The sequence below is a fragment of the Pristiophorus japonicus genome, chromosome 19 (genome assembly GCF_044704955.1).
Source record: "Pristiophorus japonicus isolate sPriJap1 chromosome 19, sPriJap1.hap1, whole genome shotgun sequence".
In the NCBI taxonomy this organism is placed as follows: domain Eukaryota; kingdom Metazoa; phylum Chordata; class Chondrichthyes; family Pristiophoridae; genus Pristiophorus; species Pristiophorus japonicus.
The window spans coordinates 44,393,587-44,417,915 of NC_091995.1; the positions used below are offsets into that span (position 1 = coordinate 44,393,587).

The following is a 24,329-nucleotide window of genomic DNA, read 5'->3' on the forward strand; positions in this document are numbered from 1 at the left end:
TAGCCACTGTCAGAACATTGTCAGTGTCCTCTACCGTAAAGACTGATAAAAAATATTTGTTCAGAGTTTCTGCCATCTCCATGTTCCCCATTACTAATTCCCCGGTCACGACCTCTAAGGGACCAACATTTACTTTAGCCACCCTTTTCCTTTTTATATACCTGTAGAAACTCTTGCTATCTGTTTTTATATGTTTTGCTAGTTTAGTTTCATCGTCTATCTTCCCTTTCTTAATCATTTTTTCAGTCGTTCTTTGCTGGCTTTTAAAAGCTTCCCAGTCTTCTGTCCTCCCACTAGTTTTGGCCACTTTGTATGCCCTTGTTTTTAATTGGATACCATCCTTTATTTCTTTAGTTAGCCACGGATGGCTATCTTTTCTCTTACACCCTGTCCTCTTCACTGGAATATATTTTTCTTGAGAGTTGTGAAATATCTCCTTAAATGTACACCACTGTTCATCAGCCGTCCCGCACTTTCATCTATTTTCCCAGTCCACTTTATCCAACTCTGTCCTCATACCTTCATAGTTTCCTTTATTTAAGCTTAGTATGCTGGTTAGAAATCCAACTTTCTCTTTCTCGCTAGTATACTGTCCTTTTCTATGTTCCCTTTCTTTATGTATTTCTTGGTCCTCCTTTGCTGAATTCTAAAACCTTCCCTATTCTCAGGCTTATTGCTCTTTTTGGCAAAATTATCAGCTTTGTGCTTTGAGTTAATTCAAAACCCGGACATTGATTCCGTCGGATAAATCATTCTCAGACAGTGTGTTTCTGACAATTTATACACAGTCAGTGGTCCAGCGGATATATCGTGCCCAAACAGAGGGTCAACTTACACCCTGATGGTGTGTCTATCTGATAATTCAGATCAAGACAAAGGGTGCTTCTGACATTTCAGACCCAGACAGTGAGTATGTTTGACAATTCTGACGCCTACATTGTGCGGTTCTGATAATTAAGTTCTAGACACTGGGTCCTTACGATAATTCAGACTTAGACAAAAGGTCCTTCAGATGAGTCACACCCGAGAGGTGTGGCCTGCTGATAATTGAGACCCAGACAGTGGGCGTTCCTGATCATTCACATGCAGACGAGTGTTTATGACAATTCAGAACCAAATGTGTAAGGTTTTGATAATTCAAACCCAGACAGTGGGTGCTTATGATAATTCAGACACAGATAATAGTTTTGTCTGGTAATTTAAACCCAGCCATTGGGTCCGTCTGGTAATTCAGACCCAGACACTGTGCGTTCCAGATAACTCACACCCAGACAGTGAGTGTTTATAACAATTCTGACAAAGTCCGTGCATAGTTTTGAAAATTCAGACACAGACAGTGGATCCTTCTGATAATTCAGACACAGACAGTGAGTCCTTCTGATAAACTAGACTCAGACAATTGTTCAATCTGATAAATCAAACCCAGACAGTGTGGTCTTCTGATAAATCAGCCCCAGATAGATGGTGATACTTATAATTCAGCAGCAGGCATGATAAGAACATAAGAAATAGGAGTAGGAGCAGGCTATTTGCCTCTCGAGCCTGCTCCGACATTTAATAAGATCATGGCTGATCTGATCATGAACTCAGCTCCACTTCCCTGCCCACTCCCCATAACCCTTGACTCCCTTTTCACTCAAAAATCTATCTCCGCCTTATATATATTCAATGACCCAGCCTCCACATTCAGACCAAGACAGTTGGTCCCTCTAATAATTAAGACCCAGACATTGATTCCGTCTGATAATTCAGTATCAGACAGAGTGTGTTTCTGACAAGTTAAAGCCAGTCAATAGCCCTGCTGATATATCAGGCCCAGACAGAGGGTCATTTGGGTAATTTATATCCAGACAATGTGTCTGTCTGATTATTCGGAGCAAGACAAAGTGTGCTTCCGACATTTCAGATCTAGACAGTGAGTATGTATGAAAATTCTGACCCCTCCATTGTGCGTTTCTGATAATTAAGTTCTAGGTACTGGGTCCTTACGATAATCCAGACTCAGACAAAAGGTCCTTCATAGAAACATAGAAACATAGAAAATAGGTGCTGGAGTAGGCCATTCAGCCCTTCGAGCCTGCACCGCCATTCAATGAGTTCATGGCTGAACATGCAACTTCAGTACCCCATTCCTGCTTTCTCGCCATATCTCTTGATCCCCCTAGTAGTAAGGACTACATCTAACTCCTTTTTGAATATATTTAGTGAATTGGCCGCAACACCTTTCTGTGGTAGAGAATTCCACAGGTTCACCACTCTCTGGGTGAAGAAGTTTCTCCTCATCTCGGTCCAAAATGGCTTACCCCTTATCCTTAGACTGTGACCCCTGGTGCTGAACTTCCCCAACATTGGGAACATTCTTCCTGCATCTAACCTGTCTAAACCCGTCAGAATTTTAAACGTTTCTACGAGATCCCCTCTCATTCTTCTGAACTCTAGTGAATACAAGCCCAGTTGGTCCAGTCTTTCTTGATATGTCAGTCCCGCCATCCCGGGAATCAGTCTGGTGAACCTTCGCTGCACTCCCTCAATAGCAAGAATGTCCTTCCTCAAGTTAGGAGACCAAAACTGTACACAATACTCCAGATGTGGCCTCACCAAGGCCCTGTACAACTGTAGTAACACCTCCCTGCCCCTGTACTCAAATCCCCTCGCTATGAAGGCCAACATTCCATTTGCATTCTTAACCGCCTGCTGTACCTGCATGCCAACCTTCAATGACTGATGTACCATGACACCCAGGTCTCGTTGCACCTCCCCTTTTCCTAATCTGTCACCATTCAGATAATAGTCTGTTTCTCTGTTTTTACCACCAAAGTGGATAACCTCACATTTATCCACATTATTCTTCATCTGCCATGCATTTGCCCACTCACCTAACCTATCCAAATCACTCTGCAGCCTCATAGCATCCTCCTCGCAGCTCACATTGCCACCCAACTTAGTGTCATCAGCAAATTTGGAGATACTACATTTAATCCCCTCGTTTAAATCATTAATGTACAATGTAAACAGCTGGGGCCCCAGCACAGAACATTGCGATACCCCACTAGTCACTGCCTGCCATTCTGAAAAGTACCCATTTACTCCTACTCTTTGCTTCCTGTCTGACAACCAGTTCTCAATCCACGTCAGCACACTACCCCCAATCTCATGTGCTTTAACTTTGCACATTAATCTCTTGTGTGGGACCTTGTCGAAAGCCTTCTGAAAGTCGAAATACACCACATCAACTGGTTCTCCCTTGTCCACTCTACTGGAAACATCCTCAAAAAATTCCAGAAGGTTTGTCAAGCATGATTTCCCTTTCACAAATCCATGCTGACTTGGACCTATCATGTGACCTCTTTCCAAATGCGCTGCTATGACATATTTAATAATTGATTCCCTCATTTTACCCACGACCGATGTCAGGCTGACCGGTCTATAATTCCCTGCTTTCTCTCTCCCTCCTTTTTTAAAAAGTGGGGTAACATTGGCTACCCTCCACTCCATAGGAACTGATCCAGAGTCTATGGAATGTTGGAAAATGACTGTCAATGCATCCGCTATTTCCAAGGCCACCTCCTTGAGTACTCTGGGATGCAGTCCATCAGGCCCTGGGGATTTATCGGCCTTCAATCCCATCAATTTCCTCAACACAATTTCCCGACTAATAAGGATTTCCCTCAGTTCCTCCTTCTTACTAGACCCTCTGACCTCTTTTATATCCGGAAGGTTGTTTGTGTCCTCCTTAGTGAATACCGAACCAAAGTACTTGTTCAATTGGTCTGCCATTTCTTTGTTCCCCGTTATGACTTCCCCTGATTCTGACTGCAGGGGACCTACGTTTGTCTTTACTAACCTTTTTGTCTTTACATATCTATAGAAACTTTTGCAGTCCGTCTTAATGTTCCATGCAAGCTTCCTCTCGTACTCTATTTTCCCTGTCTTAATCAAACCCTTTGTCCTCCTCTGCTGAGTTCTAAATTTCTCCCAGTCCCCGGGTTCACTGCTATTTCTGGCCAATTTGTATGCCAATTCCTTGGCTTTAATACTATCTCTGATTTCCCTTGATAGCCACGGTTGAGCCACCTTCCCTTTTTTATTTTTACGCCAGACAGGGATGAACAATTGTTGTGGTTCATCCATGCGGTCTCTAAATGTCTGCCATTGCCCATCCACAGTCAACCCCTTAAGTATCATTCACCAATCTATCCTAGCCAATTCACGCCTCATACCTTAAAAGTTACCCTTCTTTAAGTTCTGGACCATGGTTTTCTAAATTAACTGTTTCCTTCTCCATCCTAATGTAGAATTCCACCATATTATGGTCACTCTTTACCAAGGGGCCTCGCACAACGAGATTGCTAATTAATCCTCTCTCATTACACAACACCCAGTCTAAGATGGCCTCCCCCCTAATTGGCTCCTCGACATATTTGTCCAGAAAACCATCCCTTATGCACTCCAGGACATCCTCCTCCACCATATTGCTTCCAGTTTGGTTAGCCCAATCTATATGCATATTAAAGTCACCCATTATAACTGCTGCACCTTTATTGCATGCACCCCTAATTTCCTGTTTGATGCCCTCCCCAACAGCACTACTACTGTTTGGAGGTCTGTACACAACTCCCACTAATGTTTTTTGCTCTTTGGTGTTCTGCAGCTCTACCCATATAGATTCCACATCATCCAAGCTAATGTCCTTCCTAACTATTGCATTAATCTCCTCTTTAAGCAGCAATGCTACCCCACCTCCTTTTCCTTTTGTTCTATCCTTCCTGAATGTTGAATACCCTTGGATGTTGAGTTCCCAGCCCTGATCATCCTGGAGCCACATCTCTGTAATCCCAATCACATCATATCTGTTAACATCTATTTGCACAGTTGATTCATCCACCTTATTACGGATACTCCTTGCATTAAGACACAAAGCCTTCAGGCTTGTTTTTTTAACACCCTTTATCCTTTTAGAATTATGATGTAGTGTGGCCCTTTTAATTTCTTGCCTTTGTTTACTCGGCCTTCCACTATTGCTTTTTACTTTTCTACCATCTGTTTCTGACTCCATATTACTCCGCCCTATCTCGCTGCATAGGTTCCCATCCCCCTGTCATATTAGTTTAAACACTCCCGAACTGCATTAGCAAATGTTACCACCAGGACATCAGTTCCAGCCCTGCCTAAGTACAGACCGTCCCTTTTGTACAGGTCCCACTTCCCCCAGAGTTGGTTCCAATGTCCCAGGAATTTGAATCCCTCCCTCTTGCACCACTGCTCAAGCCACATATTTATTCTAACTATCCTGCTCCCTCTACTCTGATTAGCATCTGGCACTGGTAGCAATCCAGAGATTACTACCTTTGAGGTCCTACTTTTTAATTTAACTCCTAACTCCCTAAATTCAGCTTGTAGGACCTCTTCCCACTTCTTACCTATATTTTTGGTACCTACATGTGCCACGACAACTGGCTGTTCACCCTCCCTCTCCAGAATGCTCTGCAGCCGCTCCGAGACATCCTTGACCCTTGCACCAGGGAGGCAACATACCATCCTGGAGTCTCAGTTGCAGCCGCAGAAACTCCTATCTATTCCCCTTACAATGGTGTCCCCTATCACTATAGCTCTCCCACTCTTTTTCCCACCCTTCTGTGCAGAAGAGCCACCCACGGTGCCATGAACCTGGCTGCTGGTGCCTTCCTCTGGTAAGTCATCTCCCCCAACAGTTTCCAAAACGGTATATCTGTTTTGGAGAGAGATGACCGCAGGGGACTCCTGCACTACCTTCCTACTCTTGCCTTGTCTCTTGGTCACCCATTCACTATCTGTCCTAACTCTTGCCTGCGGTGTGACCAACTCACTAAATGTGCTATCCACAACATTCTCAGCATCGCGCATGCTCCAGAGTGAGTCCATCTGCAGCTCCAGTGCGGTCCTAATTCTTATGTTCTTATGTATAACAGACCGGTCAATCCTGGGCAAACCTGTTGCCAACAATTTTGATGTGGCTGCGTGCCACCCCGAACTGAACCACCGGACTCACACCATATGAGTTGATGACTGGGAGAGCCATGAGGTTAGCGGAGGAGATTGTGACTGGTGGGGCCAATCTCAGACTCCTCCAGGACAGGATCAGGCGGTATGTCATGGAACTCAGTGAGCAGCTCAAGTGGATGTGCCAAAAGGTTAGAGATCAACAAGATTGCTTCGATAAACAGCAGGACTTGGGATCACCAGCAGAAATGTCCCAGGTGGGAGAAAGGGTGAAGGTTAAGGTGATTAATAATGAGTCGGGGTTCTCCCCTAGATGGAAGGGGACGTACGATATATTACCCACTAGTGATACCTGTGTATGCGTGGAGATACGTGGACAAGGACAGGGCATTAGAAGCATTCGTATGTCGCCCTTTGAAAATCAGGTTACTAAACAAAATCCTTGAGATGCTACTTTAAGAACTGCTTGCAACCAGAGTCATCAGAGGATCATTTCATCCTCAAGTAGAAAATAAGAGATGTGATGGCTGGGAATCAAACCCAGGTCAACTGCTTGAAAGGCAACCATGCTTACCACTGCACCACCATCACACAACTGGAAACAGCTCTTGATAAACAGCAAAGGAATCCTGCAACCTGCTCTGAAGCAGTTTTTTCCCTTCTTATGAAATTCGACAGATTTGATGAAATGTAACATCACATGTAAAGCAAGATGGACAGATAAAAGAAAGCATCGAAGGAACCAGCTAACAATTTCAATATTATGGTCACAATTAAATGAATTCCAGAACCACACAGTTTATGTAAAGTGTCATTTGGGGATTCCTTTAACACTCTTCCCATTTTGTCCATCTCTGCCCTCTCAGGAGCAATTCCCCAGAATTTAACTGGAAAAAACTCATTGATGTTGTTAACGCCTCTGAAACTATGCTGCTTGACTTCCAGGGCCTGAACCCAGCTCTGACATTGATGTCTTTGGAATGTGAGAACGCATAGTATGAACTTGGGTAGCAATGTAGCCAGTATATAGTCATCATCATCATAGGCAATCACTCGGAATCGAGGAAGACTTGCTTCCACTCTAAAAATGAGTCCTAAGGTTGCTGAACAGTCCAATACAAGAACCACAGTCACTGTCACAGGTGGGACAGAGTGTCGTTGACGGAAAGGGTGGGTGTGACTGGTTTGCCATACTCTCTTTCCGCTGCCTGCGCTTGATTTCTATGTGCTCTCGGAAATGAGACTCAAGGTGCTCAGCGCCCTCCCGGATGCACTTCCTCCACTTAGGACGGTCTTTGGCCAGGGACTCCCAGGTGTTAGTGGGGGTGTTGCACTTTATCAGGGAGACTTTGAGGTTGTCCTTGTAAGATTTCCTCTGCACAACTTTGGCCTGTTTGCCGTGATGGAGTTCCGAGTAAAGCGCTTGCTTTGGGAGTCTCGTGTCTGGCATGCGAACAATGTGGCCTGCCCAGCGGAGCTGATCAAGTGTGGTCAATGCTTCAATGCTGGGGATGTTGGCCTGGTCGAGGGCGCTAATGTTGGTGTGGCTGTCCTACCACAGGATATTCAGGATCTTGTGGAGACATCGTTGGTGGCATTTCTCCAGCGACTTGAGGTATCTACTATACATGGTCCATGTCTCTGAGCCATAGCAGAGGGTGGGTATTAATGCAGCCCTGTAGACCATGAGCTTGATGTAGACCATGATGTACGAGGATTCTTCACCGCAGTCAAGGCCACCTATGGCCCAAACACCCAAGGCCCCACCCCACTGCTGGCCAAGAACGGGGAAACACTCATCAAGGACACCGAGGCAGTCAGGGCCCGCTGGAACGAACACTTCAAAGATCTCCTCAATCGAGACTCTGCCTTTGACTTGAGTGTCCTCGACTCCATTCCGCAGCACGCTACCCGCCACCACCACAGTAAAACCCCAGCACTGCACGAAATAGAAAAAAACATAAGACAGCTTAAGAACAACAAGGCTACGGGAGCGGATGGAATCCCGGCTGAATCACTAAAGTATGGTGGAGAGGCACTGCTGGCGTGAATGCATGACCTCATCTCTATCGTCTGGATGGAGATCTCAGAGAAACAGTGATCGTGAATGTTATATATGTACACCTGTAAATACCTTGTTTAACCACCAGAGGGCTCATCCCCTGGAGTCCCAAGGGAACCCACAATCTCTTTTTGAGCACCTGTACTTAAGGAGGCCTCACAGGCTGGAGAGGCACTCTGGAGACCTGCAATAAAAGACTATGGTCACACTTTACTTTGAGCCCAGAGTATCTGGTCAGACTCTTTATTCATACACCACAACTGGTGACGAGATACAGATGACGAATCCCACCGCAACGATGCAGATTACAGTGGGCATCCTGGAGAAATTTTCGGAGGGAGATGATTGGGAAACCTTCGTGGCCAATGAGCTGGAAGGAGAAGCGAACGCTGCCAAACGAAGGGCGATTCTCCTCACTGTTTGCGGGGCACCAACATATGGCCTCATGAAAAATCTGCTTGCTCCAGCGAAACCCACAGAGAAATCGTATGATGATTTGTGCACTCTGGTCCGGGAGCATCGTAACCCGAGGGAAAGCATTCTGATGGCGAGGTACCAGTTCTACACATGGAAGAGGTCTGAAGGCCTGGAAGTGGCAAGCTATGTCGCTGAGTTAAGATGCCTTGCAGGACATTGAAAATTTTAAGGATATTTGGAGCACATGTTCAGGGACTTCTTTGTACTTAGCATTAGCCATGAAGTATTACTTCACAAACTTTTGACTGTAGCGACCCCAACCTTGAGTAAAGCCATAGCGATAGCCCAGTTGTTGATCGCCACCAGTGACAATACCAAGCAAATCTCTCAGCACAGGAGTGCTGCTACAAGTACTGTGAACAAAGTAATGTTGTTTTCGAATCATAATGTACAGGGCAGGCCTCACATGCCTGCAGCTGCACGTCCACAAATGTCTCAGAATCCACAATCAAGGGTGATGAACACTAAGCCATTAACACCTTGTTGGCGCTGCGGGGGTGATCATCGTTTCCATGCATGCCGCTTCAAAGGATACGTTTGCAAGAGCTGTGGAACAATGGGACATCTCCAATGTATGTGCAGGCGAGCTGCAAACCCTGCTAATCCTGGAAACCACCATGTTGCAGAGGAGGACAGATCCACGGTGGATCACGACGAACCAGAGCCTCAGACCAAGGAGGCAGAGGTATATGGGGTGCACATATTTACCACAAAGTGTCTCCCGATAATGCTGAATGTTGAATTAAATGGACTCCCGGTGTCAATGGAGCTGGATACGGGCATGAACCAGTCCATTATGAGCAAAAAGACTTGCGATAAATTGTGGTGCAGCAAGGCCTCAAGGCCAGTCCTGACTCCCATTCGAACTAAACTGAGAACTTACACAAAGGAACTGATTCCCATAACCGGCAGTGCTACTGTAAAGGTCTCCTACGATGGAGCGGTGCACAAGTTACCACTCTGTGTGGTACAGGGCGATGCCCCACGTTGCTCGGCAGGAGCTGGCTGGGGAAGATACGCTGGAACTGGGACGACGCTTGAGCGCTCTCGCCCATCGATGACACTTCATGTGCCCAGGTCCTAAACAAGTTCCCCTCGCTGTTCGAACCAGGCATCAGGAAGTTCCAAGGAGCAAAAGTGCAGATCCACCTAATTCCGGGGGCGCGATCTATACATCACAAGGCAAGAGCAGTACCATACATGATGAGAGAGAGGGTGGAGATCGAGCTGGATCGGCTACAACGAGAGGGCATCATTTCACCGATCGAATTCAATGAATGGGCCAGTCTGATTGTTCCAGTCCTCAAGGGAGACAGCACCGTCAGAATCTGTGGTGATTACAAAGTAACGATCAATTGTTTCTCCCTGCAGGATCAATACCCACTACCAAAGGCAGATGACCTTTTTGCGACGCTGGCGGGAGGGAAGACATTCACGAAGCTGGACTTGACCTCGGCCTACATGATGCAGGAGCTGGTAGAATCATCGAAGGGCCTCACCTGCATCAACACGCACAAAGGTCTCTTCATTTACCACAGATGCCCGTTTGGGATTCGATCAGCCGCGGCGATAGTCCAGAGAAACATGGAAAGCTTACTGAAGTCGGTCCCGTGCACCATGGTCTTCCAGGATGATATTTTAGTTACAGGTCGGGACACAGTCGAGCATCTGCAGAACCTGGAAGAGGTTCTTAGTCGGCTTAATCGCATGGGGCTCAGGTTAAAACGCTCGAAGTGCATTTTCCTGGCGCCTGAAGTGGAGTTCCTGGGGAGAAGAATCACGGTGGACGACATCAGGCCCACCGATTTGCAGACAATCGAGAACGCACTGAGGTCACTGAATGTGACGGAGCTGCAGTCGTTTCTAGGACTCCTGAACTACTTTGGTAACTTCTTATCGGGTCTCAGTACACTGTTAGAACCACTGCACGCTTTACTGCGTAAAGGAGAAAAATGGGTATGAGATAAAAACCAAGAAAATGTCTTTGTAAAAGCTAGAAAACTGTTATGCTCAAACAAATTGCTTGTGTTGTATGATCCATGTAAGCATTTGGTACTAGCATGTGATGTGTCGTCATACGGTGTCGGCTGTGTATTGCAACACGCTAATGAATCTGGGAAATTGTAATCGGTTGCTTATGCAAGCTAAGAGGGCCTACAGCATGATTCAAAAAGAAGCATTAAAGTGTGTTTATGGGGTAAAGAAAATGCATCAATATCTGTTGGGCTCAAATTTGAATTGGAAACTGACCATAAACCACTGATAGCCCTCTTTTCTGAAAGTAAGGGGATAAATACGAATGCATCGGCCTGCATTCAGAAATGGGCGCTCACACTGTCCAAATACAACGATACCCTCCGCCACAGGCCAGTCATAGAAAACTGTGCCGATGCTCTCAGTAGGCTGCCATTGCCCACCACAGGGGTGGAAATGGCACAGCCCGCAGATTTTTATAGTTTAACATAGAAACATAAAAATCATAGAAACTAGGTGCAGGAGCAGGCCATTCGGCCCTTCGAGCCTGCACCGCCATTCAATGAGTTCATTGCTGAACATGCAACTTCAGTACCCCATTCCTGCTTTCTCGCCATACGCCTTGATCCCCCTAGTAGTAAGGACTACATCTAACTCCTTTTTGAATATATTTAGTGAATTGGCCTCAACAACTTTCTGTGGTAGAGAATTCCACAGGTTCACCACTCTCTGGGTGAAGAAGTTTCTTCTCATCTCGGTCCTAAATGGCTTACCCCTTATCCTTAGACTGTGAACCCTGGTTCTGGACTTCCCCAACATTGGGAACATTTTTCCTGCATCTAACCTGTCTAAACCCGTCAGAATTTTAAAAGTTCTCCCTCTCATTCTTCTGAACTCCAGTGAATACAAGCTCAGTTGATCCAGTCTTTCTTGATATGTCAGTCATGCCATCCTGGGAATCAGTCTAGTGAACCTTCGCTGCACTCCCTCAATAGCAAGAATGTCATTCCTCAAGTTAGGAGACCAAAACTGTACACAATACTCCAGGTGTGGCCTCACCAAGGCCCTGTACAACTGTAGTAACACCTCCCTGCCCCTGTACTCAAATCCCCTCGCTATGAAGGCCAACATGCCATTTGCTTTCTTAACCGCCTGCTGTACCTGCATGCCAACCTTCAATGACTGATGTACTATGACACCCAGGTCTCGTTGCACCTCCCCTTTTCCTAATCTGTCACCATTCAGATAATAGTCTGTCTCTCTATTTTTACCACCAAAGTGGATAACCTCATGATAATGGAAGCATTTGAGAGTGAGCAATCACCCGTTACCGCCCGACAGATTAGAACCTGGATGAGCCAGGACCCCTTACTGTCCTTAGTAAAAAAACTGTGTGCTTCACGGGAGCTGGTCCAGTGTCCCATTAGAAATGTAAGAAGAAATAAAACCGTACCAGTGGCATAAAGATGAAATGTCTATACAGGCAGACTGCCTTCTATGGGGTAATCGAGTAGTGGTACCAAAAAAGGCCAGGGACACTTTCATTAGTGATCTCCACAGTACCCACCCAGGCATTGTAATGCTGAAAGTGATAGCCAGATCCCACGTGTGGTGGCCCGGTATCGATGCGGACTTAGAGTCCTGCGTGCACAAATGTAACACATGTTCACAGTTAAGCAATGCACCCAGGGAGACGCCACTAAGTTTATGGTCTTGGCCCTCCAAACCGTGGTCTAGGGTCCATGTCTACTATGCAGGCCCGTTCTTGGGAAAAATGTTCTTAGTGGTTGTAGATGCGTACTCCAAATGGATTGAATGTGAGATAATTTTGGCAAGCATGTCCGCTGTCACCACTGAAAGCCTGCGGGCCATGTTTACCACGCACAGCCTGCCTGATGTCCTTGTGAGTGACAATGGGCCGTGTTTCACCAGTGCCGAGTTCAAAGAGTTCATGACAGGCAATGGGATCAAACATGTCACATCTGCCCCGTTCAAACCAGCATCCAATGGTCAGGCAGAGAGAGCAGTGCAAACAATCAAGCAGAGCTTGAAGAGGGTAACTGAAGGCTCACTGCAGACTCGCCTATCCCGAGTTCAACCTCCTCAACTGTCTTCTCCCAGTGGCTGAGGAGCTCCTCCCGGAGTCACAATGCGGATTTCGTCCCCTACGGGGCACAGCGGACATGATTTTTACAGCGCGACAGCTGCAAGAAAAAAATACAGGGAACAGCGCCAGCCCTGATACATGGCTTTCTTCGACCTTACAAAGGCCTTTGACACTATCAACCGCGAGGATCTATGGAGCGTCCTCCTCCATTTCGGATGTCCCCAAAAGTTCATCATCATCCTCCGCCAGATCCACGACGACGTGCAAGCCGTGATCCTTACCAACGGATCCATTACAGTATACTGTGACAGATTGATGACACATAGACTTTGCATAACAAACATTCGAATGTGGCACTTTGCAAATCAGGTTGCTAAACAAAAGCGAAGAGATGCTACTGTAAGAACTGCTTACAACCAGAGTCATCAGTGGATCACACTATCCTCAAGTAGAAAGTAAGAAATGTGATGGCTGGGAATAAAACACACGTCAATTGCTTAGAAAACAGCCATGCTTACAACTGCATCACCATCACACAACTGAAAGCAGCTCTTGATAAACAGCACAGTAATCCTGCAGCCTGCTCTGAAGCAGTTTGTTTCCTTTTATGCAACGCGACAGATTTGATGAAATGTAACATCACATGTAAAGCAAGATGGACAGATAAAATAAAGCATCGAAGGAACCAGATATAAATTTCAATCATATGTTCACGATTAAATCAATGCCAGCTTCACACAGTGTATGTAAAGTATCATTTGGGAATTTCTTTAAAAGTCATCCCATTTTGACTGCCTCTGCCCTCTCAGGGAGCAATTCCCCAGAATTTCACTGGAAAAGACTCACTGATGTTGTTAAAACCTCTGTACCTCTGCTGCTTGACATCCAGGGCCTGAGCCCAGCTCCAACATGGATATCTTTGGACAGTGACAGCTCGCAGTATGAACTTGGGTAGCAGTGTAGCCAGTATATTGTGACAGATTGATGACACATAGACTTTGCCTTACAAGCATTCGTATTTAGCCCTTTGAAAATCAGGTTGCTAAACAACAACCCTGAGATGCTACTGTAAGAACTGCTTGCAACCAGAGTCATCAGAGGATCATTTCATCCTCGAGTAGCAAGTAAGAAATGTGATGGCTGGAAATCAAACTCAGGTCAACTGCTTGGAAGGCAACCATGCTTACCACTGCACCACCATCACACAACTGAACACAGTGTTTGATAAACAGCACAGTAATCCTGCAGACTGCTCTGAAGCAGTTTTTTTCCTTCTTTTGCAACTCAACAGATTTGATGAAATGTAACATCACATGTAAAGCAAGATGGATAGATAAAAGAAACCATTGTAAGGGGCGGTTTCGGGGGTCAGGTTTACCTCTGACCTTCTGAGCGGTTCCAATCGCTTCCACTCCCTTGGGTTCTAGACTCTGGATTTATTTGGGGGATGTGATGAAGTGAAAGAGACAACTGGTTTGGTGCAAAAGAACTTTGATTTTATTAAAGACAAGAAAATGCAATGTCACACTTATAATTGCTCTAATAAAGAACAGTACAACACACATTCAAAGGGGTTACAGTGAATAATACACTTCCCACCTCCCAGTACCTAACACTGACTAGATTAGACTCCAGGGCAAACAGGGACTATGCTTACCAATCCTTTATGGTCAGTTGGTGGTAGTTCACGATTTCGGGGTTCGCTGTATTCTGTAGGTTCTGCTTGCCGTACCCCAAATGTCGGAGAAGACTTCCTACTGCGCAATCTTCAGTTGGGTTGAGTCCGCTGATGCGGTAGGGTGCGTTTTGGACTTATGGGGTAAGTACCCGTTTTCTTTCATTAGAAATAGATTTAAAGTCTCTTTAGGTAATGTTTTTGCCTGTTGGTAGTCAGGACTTAGATTGTAGAGTGGAAACTTTCGACTCTTCGGTTTCTTCCTTGTGGAGTTTTGTTTCGAATTTGGTCGATCGTGGTGGTTTTGGTGATACCACGTTGGCTGTGGTCGGTTGCTGCCACGATGGTGATGTTCTTCCTTCCTTTTCTGATTTCAGGACGTCAAGGCTGGAGAAATTAGTTACAACTGCTGCGGTGATCTCCCTTCTTGATACTAAGCATCCCTAGCAGTGTCTTCTGAGGCAGTAGCAACTGCATAGCATAACCTTTGTTAAACTAGGGCCCAGTTATACTGTTGGAGCAGTCCTAATCTTCACGCCAAATCAGTCCAGAATTCTTTGTTTATTTTGGAGGGCCCTATAATTCTTTGTCATATTTTGGCGGGCTCATTAAAAGGTTAACTTGTCTCGGGTGTGCCGATCTTCTCAATCTGTTTCTTGATGGAAATATTAGCTTGGTATTTGCAATATCTGTTTGTGCTTGGGTTTTTTCATGCGGGCTGGATGGGCCTTTGTTTGTTATGCACATACTGAAATGGCTTTCCAGATTCAGGCTGATGGTTAGCTATCTCTGGGTTAATTGTTGCTATGTTAATGCCTCCTGTGAAGAAGGATTTTCGAGTATCCATAATTCTCCAGACAATTTACTTTAGTTTCAATACCCAGACAGCTTTGATACTCAAACTGGTTACTTTGTAGGATAGCCATCATTTAGATCTCTAGCCTTGCCCACACAGATGAAATTTGTCTTATAAATTTCCAAATTCGATTAAAGTTCGTCGTTTCTTCCATATGTACTTTAGGATTTCAAACTTTCTGGTAGATAGTTCCAAATTAAATATCCTTTCCAATGAGTCCAAACACTGGGGGTGGGTGGGGTCTCACACGGATTCTGCCCCCTTCACTATCGAAGGAACCAGATAAAAATTTCAATCATATGTTCAGAATTAAATTAACTACAGCTTCACACAATGTATGTAAAGTGTCATTTAGGGATTCAATTAACATTGTTCCCAATTTGTCTGCCTCTGGCCTCATAGGGAGCCATTCCCCAGAATTTAACTGGAAAAGACTCACTGATGTTCTTAAAGCCTTTGAAACTCTGCTGCTTGACTCCCAGGGCCTGAGCCCAGCTCTGACATTGATATCACTGGACAGTGACAGCTCGTAGTTTGAACTTGGGTAGTAGTGCAGCCAGTATATTGTGACAGATTGATGACACATAGACTTTGCATTACAAGCATTCGTATGTGGCCCTTTGAAAATCAGGTTGCTGAACAAAAGCCATGAGTTGCAATTGTAAGAACTGATTACACATTTTATTGAAAACATCACCAAATTAGACAGTCGGAACAAACCATCGAGATTGAAATCCACTCCAGAAAAATAAAGTTATATAAGTAGCAAACTCTTCCCGCCTTTAAAACATTGCAACAGGGGCTCCATTTAAAAAGGTTGTAACCGGAGAACATCTTCAGAGGTCACTCAGTTACAGTTCCACCAAAGACACGGTCCTAGATTTAGCATTCCCAAACCAGTACACAGGGAAGTATTACCACTTGAGCTTTATTTTTTTTAAAAGACCCCCATCGTACCGTCCCCCACCCCCCGCCCGCAAAACTATTAAAACCAGAGTCATCAGAGGATCATTTCATCCTCAAATAGAAAGTAAGAGACGTGATGGCTGGGAATCAAACCCAGGTCAACTGCTTGAAAGGCAACCATGCTTACCACTGCACCACCATCACACAACTGGAAACAGTTCTTGATAAACAGCAAAGGAATCCTGCAACCTGCTCTGAAGCAGTTTTTTCCCTTCTTATGCAATTCGACAGATTTGATGAAATGTAACATCACATGTAAAGCAAGATGGACAGATAAAAGAAAGCATCGAAGGAACCAGCTAACAATTTCAATATTATGGTCACAATTAAATGAATTCCAGAACCACACAGTTTATGTAAAGTGTCATTTGGGGATTCCTTTAACACTCTTCCCATTTTGTCTGCCTCTGCCCTCTCAGGGAGCAATTCCCCAGAATTTAACTGGAAAAGACTCACTGATGTTATTAAAACCTTTGAAACTCTGCTGCTTGACTTCCAGGGCCTGAGCCCAGTTCCGACATTGATGTCTTTGGACAATGACAGCTCATAGTATGAATTTGGGTAGCAGTGTAACCAGTATATTGTGGCAGATTGATGACACATAGACTTTGCATTACAAGCATTCGTATGTGGCCTTTTGAAAATCAGGTTGATAAACAAAATCCTTGAGATGCTGTAAGGGGGTGGTCCCGGGGGTCAGTTTCACCTCTGACCAACTTGAGCAGTTCGAATCGCTCCCACTCCCTGGGTTCTCAACTCTGGATTTATTTGGGGGATGTGACAAAGCGCAAAGGACAACTGGTTTGGTGCAAAAGAACTTTGATTTTATTACAGTCAAGAAAATACAATGTCAATCTTATAATCACTCTAATAAAGAACAATACATTACTCATTCAAACGGGGTTACAGTAAAATTACAACTCCCACCTCCCATTACCTAATTATAGCTAGGTTAGGCTCAAGGGCAGGCAGGGACTATGCTTACCAATCCTTTCTGGTCAGTTAGCGGTAGTTTACGATTCCGGGTTTTGTTGAATTCTGTAGGTTCTGCTTGCCGTACCCCGAACGTCGGAGAATCTTCTTGCTGCGCAGTCTTCAGTTGGGTTGAGTCCGCTGATGCTGTAAAGCGCGTTTTGGATCTATGAGGTAAGTACCCGGTTTTCTTCATGAGAAAAAGATTCACAGTCTCTTTTGGTAATGTGTTCACCTGTTGCAGTCAGGCCTTAGATTGTAGGGTGGAAACCTTCGATTCTTCGGTTTCTTCCTGTTGGAGTTTTGTTTCGAGTTTGGTCGATCGCGGTGGTTTATCGTTGGGACCATGTTGGCTGTGGTCGGTTGCTGCCACAATGGTGATGTTTTTACTTCAGGACTTCGAGGCTGGAGAAGTTAGTTTACAACTGTCGTGTTGGTTTCTCTCCCTTCTTGATGACACAAGCGTAGTATGGTAGTAGGTGTAGTGTGGCAAAGTTTGTCATCAGAGGTAGTAGCAGCCTTGTAGCTACCTAGCAACCCTAACCTCTGTTAAAAACAGGGGCCAGTTATACGGTTTGAGCTGTTCTAATCTTTGCGCCAAATCAGTTCAGAATTCTTTTTTAAATTTGGCGGGCTTGACTTTTCTTTGTAATATTTTGGCGGGCTCATTAAAAGTTAATATGTTTTGTGTGGGTTGATCTATGAAAAGTGTTTCCTGATGGAAATATTAGCTTGGTAATCGCAATGTCCGTTTCTGCTTAGTTTTTCGCATACAGGCGGGATTGGGCCACTTTATGATGTATATGCTGAAACGGTTTTCCAGATTCAGGTTGCTGGTTGGCTATCTCTGGGTTATTTGTTGTAATGTTAATGTCTCTAGTGGAGAAGGATTCTCGAATACCCATTTCTCCAGACAAGTTATGTTAGTCCCAACACCCAGATAACCTCAATAATCTAGTTGTCTTCTGTTAGTTCTTTAGGCCCACCCACAGCCTTGAATTTGTCTTTTAAAAGTCCAAAATTCAATTAAAGTTCGTAGTTTCTTTCATAAGCACTTCAGGATTTGCAACTTTCCGATAGATAGTCCCAAATTACATTTCCTTTCGAATGAGCCCAAACACGGGGGGGGGGAGGGGGGCGGGGTTCTCGTGAATTTTGCATCCTTCAGTCCCCCATGTTGAAACTCCATACTCGTGAGTGTCAATCGAGGTAAGAAAAATTCCTGCTCCCGAGAGTGACCCTTCGCTACATTTATACTAGCTAAACATTACCCTGCATCCCCCTTTCAAATGCAACGCAATTTACAGGCGAATACCATCACTACAATTCGGTTACAGCATAGAGGGTGTACGATGACTCTCCTTTACTTGGTTTTTACAGTAAAATAACGGTATACAGTCAAACACAACTTTAAGTAAAGTAAATAAAAGCACATAGTCAAACACATTCTCAAGTAACATAAAGGTACATAGTCAAACACATTTTAAGTAACACTCTTACAATACTCGATATTTGCTGTTTACAGCAGTCAAGTCGAATACAAATTAAACATGGTAGTATAGTGTCACCCCTCCCTACGCAATTCCCAAGTTCGGCCAAGAAGCGTATAGCACCCTTTGGTGCCTGACCTGACCCTCTGCGTTTCACTCGGCGAGTGAGACACCATAAGTAAAGAATAATCGCGAGTTGACAGATAACTAAAGTGTGGGAAGCGATTCGGATCCAGACTGGGACTTCTATATTTCTGAAAAGGTCCCACCAAGGTGGAATGGTGATCTCGAGAATCTTTTTCCCTATCTCAATTGTTTTCTGTTCTAGAGTGTAGAAGTGTTTTTGTGAGATAATAGCAGCTTTTAGCAGAGCAGTAAGATGTCCGGGTAGAGGGGGAATTGCATAGCCAAAATGTGCAACATAATCCTGCAGATTTGTAATGTTTTCCTTCACAGTGAGGTGGACAGTGGAGGGTTCAGGAATGGGAACAATCCGTTCCTGGGCCACTTGAACTGATGCCTCAGGTTTGAAGCAAAAACTGCTGTCGCTCACCGGACACCAGAAGTGTCCATGTTGGTAGTGGGGCGCACTGGTGGTGACACAATATGTCCCACCCCCTATGTATGTTACCTGTGGAGGGACATGGTCTTGTGTCATTACCTCCATGGTGCAGTTAATAGGCTGTGCACCAGCAGCTTTAAACCCACACTGTGACTTTGAATGGGCACTCAAGTACTGGGGACACAGTATTACGTGTGCACCCCGGCTCCGGCACCTGGAGAGGTCAGTACCCGTTACAGCATGCTCCCACTTTATGACATAGGATGGGACCGCTGCGAAACGAATGTGTGCACCTCCCTGAATACTTCAATGTTTTCCACCCGGTATACTGGTGTGGGTCAGGCTGTCCCACCCATGACCTTAGTACGATTCCCATAATGGTGTGGTTAGATTTCCCACAGTCGACAGGGACAGGGTAGGCTTCAGAGGCTAGGCGGAGCTGGCAGGGGCTTAGTGAATTGCTGTACGGGTGGAGGGCTGCGAGGTGCTTGTTCATGATCCAAGAGGGGACTAAACCTTGTTTTAAATCCTCCAGGTTGTTGCGGCCCTCACCCAACAACCATGCCCCATACAGTACGCACACCTCGCTCTGTGCAATCTGGTCTGAAGCGTTTCTATCCTCCCGTATGAGTGCAGTCACTGTCTGTGCATGTTTTTCCAGCTTAGCCACTATTTCTTTGAAATGGACAGTCATAGCCTGGTCCTCGTGTAGTTCTGAACCTACTACTGTGTTCTCTTGTTTCAGGATTTTTCTCAATTGGTTCTTTAAACCGTTTATCTGTGTTTGCAGTGCTATGTCATCTAAGCTATTTATTACAGAGGATCCTGTATTGTAGGTAGTGAAAACATCGTTTATGATCCCCCTTCTAGGTTTCTCTGAGCCCATGTTGTCCCTAGCATTTAGGGTGCATAGGTCTGCTTTGTCTACATTTGCAAAGTCTAACTCACAAAGTTTCTTGAACATGTCTCTAAGTAGGGCTTGGTATAGCAGCTCTGTTTCCTTTGGACACCATGCAGGTAGGTGTACCTCAGTAAGGTTTAAAATTACTGAAGCTACTGCATAATGTACCCCCTGGTATAACACCTTTTCGGTCGATACCAATACTAATCCATTCCCAGGTCCCTTGGTAGTGGTAGGACAGCTTTCTATTACTGTGTGTATTGGCGGGGTTGTGGGCAGGGGTTTCTTAATGTGTGCTCTTAGTTCGGTGGCATTAATTGGGAGTGGGGAGTGTGGGACCGCGCACCTGTGTAGGCTAGAGTCCCACCCTATCCTTTCCCCTTCATCCTGCCATTGCCTGGCGAAGGCGATCGATATGCCTGCGGGACAAATACTCTCTGAGCCCTACATGCAAACATAAATTCCTTGTTCGGATTCCCACCATTTGCCCAACACACTTTTACTCCTCCCCGTGTCCCCGTGATGGTGCGGTGCGTATCATTACCGAGTCTTTCCCAGTCTGATTCCTGGTTGCATGCATCCTTGCTGAGTTTTCTGAGCCACCACCATTTTCCCAGGAGAATGTTTCATTTGCAAGTCAAATACACAGGTTTTCCCTCTGTAACACTGACTCGGGCAGCGATGATCCGTATCCGGGGGGCATGGAACTGAGGCCACCCCGTAGGTAGAACCTTCCTGGCTGGAGTAGCGGGTAGAATTGGATCCCAGCCACCCTGGCCATCTTCCCTCGTGGGCGTAAACGGCGAGTTCTTCCACACCTGGGGTGCCACCCCCGGCGGTTACAATCGGTGCTCTTCCTCCTGAACACCCATAAATGAGGGATTCTTCCACGTCTCCTCGGTCGCTGCTGCTCATCCTTATCAGGGCGAATAGGAACAGGATCCATCTCATGCTGCTCTCTTTCCTGTAGGGGCACATAAAACAGATTGTCTAGCCCTGAGAAAGCGCTCTGGCTTGACAAAGGTGACCGAGTTCCAATTTGGGCTCAATGGGCCCAAGTTTCCACACGATAAAAAACGGGCGCCCCTCCGAGCTGGGCGCCCGTTTTTCATGCCTAAAACGGCGCCGGAAAAAAACCTCGCGATTCTGGAGCGCCCTGCAGCTCCTTGTCTGTTTGGTGCGGCGTTCAGGGGGGCGGAGCCTACACTTGCGCCGATTTTGAAAGTGGGAGGGGGCGGGTACCATTTAAATTAGTTTTTTTCCTGCCGGCAACGCTGCGCGTGCGTGTTGGAGCGTTCGCGCACGCGCAGTGTGAAGGAAACATTGGCACTCGCCCATTTTTGGAGTTCTTTGTAGCTGTTTAGTTTTTGAACATTTTTTAATAAAAGCACATTGCCATCAGCACATCAGCACTGAGAAGGCTGCAGGAAGCCTCAGAATGTTGAGGCAGCTGTTTCCCGATGCCCTCCCCCTTTTGCCGTCGGGAAATGGCTCCTCAATTTCTGAGGCTTCCTGCAACCTTCTGTCTCCTTCCCTACCTCCCTCCCTCCCTCCCGCCGTCTGGAACGGCTTCCCCCCCCCCCCCATGCGTTCGGTCGGTCAGTTGGGTCACTCCCACCCGCTCGCTCGCTCGCTCGCCGTCTGGAACGGCTCCCCCCCCCCCTGCGTTTGCTCGGTTGGGTCCCTCCCCGCCGTCTGAAACGACTTCCCTGCGTTCGGTCGGTCGGTCGGTTCCCTCCCTCCCTCCCGCCCGCAGTCTGGAATGGCTTCCTTCCCCCGCACCCCCCCCCCCTGCGTTCGGTCGCTCGCCCGCCGTCTGGAACGGCTTCCTCCCCCCGCCCCTGCGTTCGGTTGGTCGGTCGGTTGGTTCCTTCCCCCCCCGCGTTCAGTCGGTTCCCTCCCTCCCTCCCGCCCGCCGTCTGGAACGGCTTCCTTCCCCCCCCGCGTTCGGTCGGTTGGTTCCTTCCCCCCCCGCGTTCGGTCGGTTGGTTCCTTCCCCCCCCGCGTTCGGTCGGTTCCCTCTCGCCCCCCCGCGTTCGGGAACGGCTGCCTCGTTTTGTGAGGCTTGCTGCAGCATTCTCCCTGGCTGAAGCACTTTCACACAGGTAGGAAGATGGTTTATTTAATCTTTTCTTTGCTTATAAATTTTTATTCAGGTTGGATTTATTTGTATAATATTTGTATAAGTATAAATAAGGATTTATTGTAGAATTTAATGACTTCCCCCCCCCCCCCCCACCTCGTTCTGGACGCCTAATTTGTAACCTGCGCCTGATTTTTTAATGTGTAGAACAGGTTTTTTCAGTTCTACAAAAATCTTCACTTGCTCCATTCTAAGTTAGTTTGGAGTACATTTTCACTGTGGAAACTTTCAAATCAGGCGTCAGTGGCCGGACACGCCCCCTTTTGAAGAAAAAATTATGTTCCAAAGTGGAACTGTTCTACCTGACTAGAACTGCAGAAAAAAAAATGTGGAGAATTGCGATTTCTAAGATAGTCCGTTCTCCACCAGTTGCTCCTAAAAATCAGGCGCAAATCATGTGGAAACTTGGGCCCATAGTTTTTAATCGACCGGCTGTCTTATTCAATTCCTTATGGAACTGATAGCTGCTTTTAACTTTTGTCTCACAGCTGTTTTACTCTTGTCTTACCGGTGCTTCCTTTAACAGCTATACCAGTAGATTCTTCTTACTCCCGTGTATTACCTGGCCTGTGCCTCTTTTAATAGCTGCACAGGTAGATTCTTTTCCTTACCCTAGTAACTACTATATATAACACTATCTTTACATAGATAATCATACTACTTTAAATTACTCACTAAACATTCTTAAATTCATATTGTACTATATATGTACATCTGCCACCCGTCTCCGGATGGCCAGGTTAATTCCTGCCTTCTTTCTTTCTTCTTCTTCTGCTGGGTGTTCAGCGGGGTCGGTAATAGGTCAGGCTGCACTGCCGGACCCGGAGTGTCCTGACCGGAGGTGGGTTCGAGTCCCACACTATTGGGGGAACGTCCCCTCCGGTGCTGCAGCACACCGCTCCTTTTGAGGTGACTGCCTGGCTTGTTTCCTCCCCTGGGGGTTCTGCCTGGTCGAGGACTATGGGCTGGGGACTCTCACTTGATGGCTGGTACACCGCTATCTCTTCTGAGGGTCCCTCGTTGCCCGAGGCTACCGGCTGGGTGTCCCTGCTCGCGGGCTGGTCTCTGACCTTAGGTACCCTTTTGCAGCTGGTCCCTTTCACGGGGCTGAACCATTCAAATTGGAGCGCTGGTGACCACGGTGTCTTTGGCCGTGGTGTGCGGGGAGTCCTTCTTAAGGCTCCAGCTGCTGGGGGTGCGTCCGAGTCCCAAATGATTGGGGGGACAGCTCCTCCAGTAACACAGTCCACCGGCCCTCTAGATGCAGTCTATCGGTCTGCCACATCCACAGTTGGGGGCTGTTGGTTGGGGGTCCCTGTCTTTAGTGCGGTTTACAGGTTTTGGCTGCTGCCCCTGGGTTGAAAAGTTTGCACTGATTTATGTGGAACCACTTTGTTCGGCAGGGTAATTCCATGGCATTGACAATGGGGCCTTGTCAACAATGTGGTACGGTCCCATGTACAGTGCCTCAAAGACCCCTACTCTAGCGTAATTCCTCACCATGACCAGGTCCCCTATCTCCCACTCATGGTGTTTGCGGGGTTCTAGCAGCAGTCAGTTGCTCCGATGCTGTTTTCCCATGTTGTTAGCAGCCTGCCATTGAATCTGTGAAGGTGTTCAAACAGATTCCTGACAAAATTGTCCCGGTTCGCTTCCCTAAGCTGACTTTCCGTGAGTACCGGGGCTAACACATGGGTCGGCGTTCGCATGGCTCTGCCAGTCATGAGCTCATACGGGGAGTACCCCTTGCTCTTTGATGGCTGGCCCGGATCCCCATGAGGACCAGTGGTAGGACCTCTACCCACCCTTTGGGTGAGTCCCCTGTCTCCTTGAGCAGCCTTTCTTTTATAGTGCAGTTTAAACGCTCCACAGGCCCGGATGACTGCGGGTTGTGGGCGACATGCCATTTCCCTTTGATGCCGAGTGCCTTAAGGGTCTCATGCATCACCTGCCCGGTGAAGTGACTCCCTTGGTCGGACTCCACGTATTGTGATAGTCCCCATCGGGAGAACACTTCTCTGACCAGGATCCTGGCTGTTCCCAGGGCAGTGGCTGTTCGGCATGTGAAAGCTTCCACCCATTTAGTGGTTTCTTAAATCCACTCGGATCCCATGACCTAGGATGAAGTCAGCCCCCAGAATCCCTTTCCCTTCCTGCTCCCACTT

The 24,329-nt window shown here is 46.5% G+C and overlaps 2 non-coding genes across 2 annotated transcripts; both read right to left on the minus strand.

Annotated features, from left to right (window-relative positions):
• Nucleotides 1-6,498: 6,498 nt before the first annotated feature.
• trnae-uuc (transfer RNA glutamic acid (anticodon UUC)) lies at nt 6,499-6,570 on the minus strand. Its single transcript has one exon. It is a non-coding gene; the product is annotated as a tRNA-Glu (tRNA).
• A 9,598-nt stretch (nt 6,571-16,168) lies between these two features.
• Nucleotides 16,169-16,240, minus strand: trnae-uuc (transfer RNA glutamic acid (anticodon UUC)). The gene has a single exon. It is a non-coding gene; the product is annotated as a tRNA-Glu (tRNA).
• Between the last annotated feature and the right edge of the window lie 8,089 nt (nt 16,241-24,329).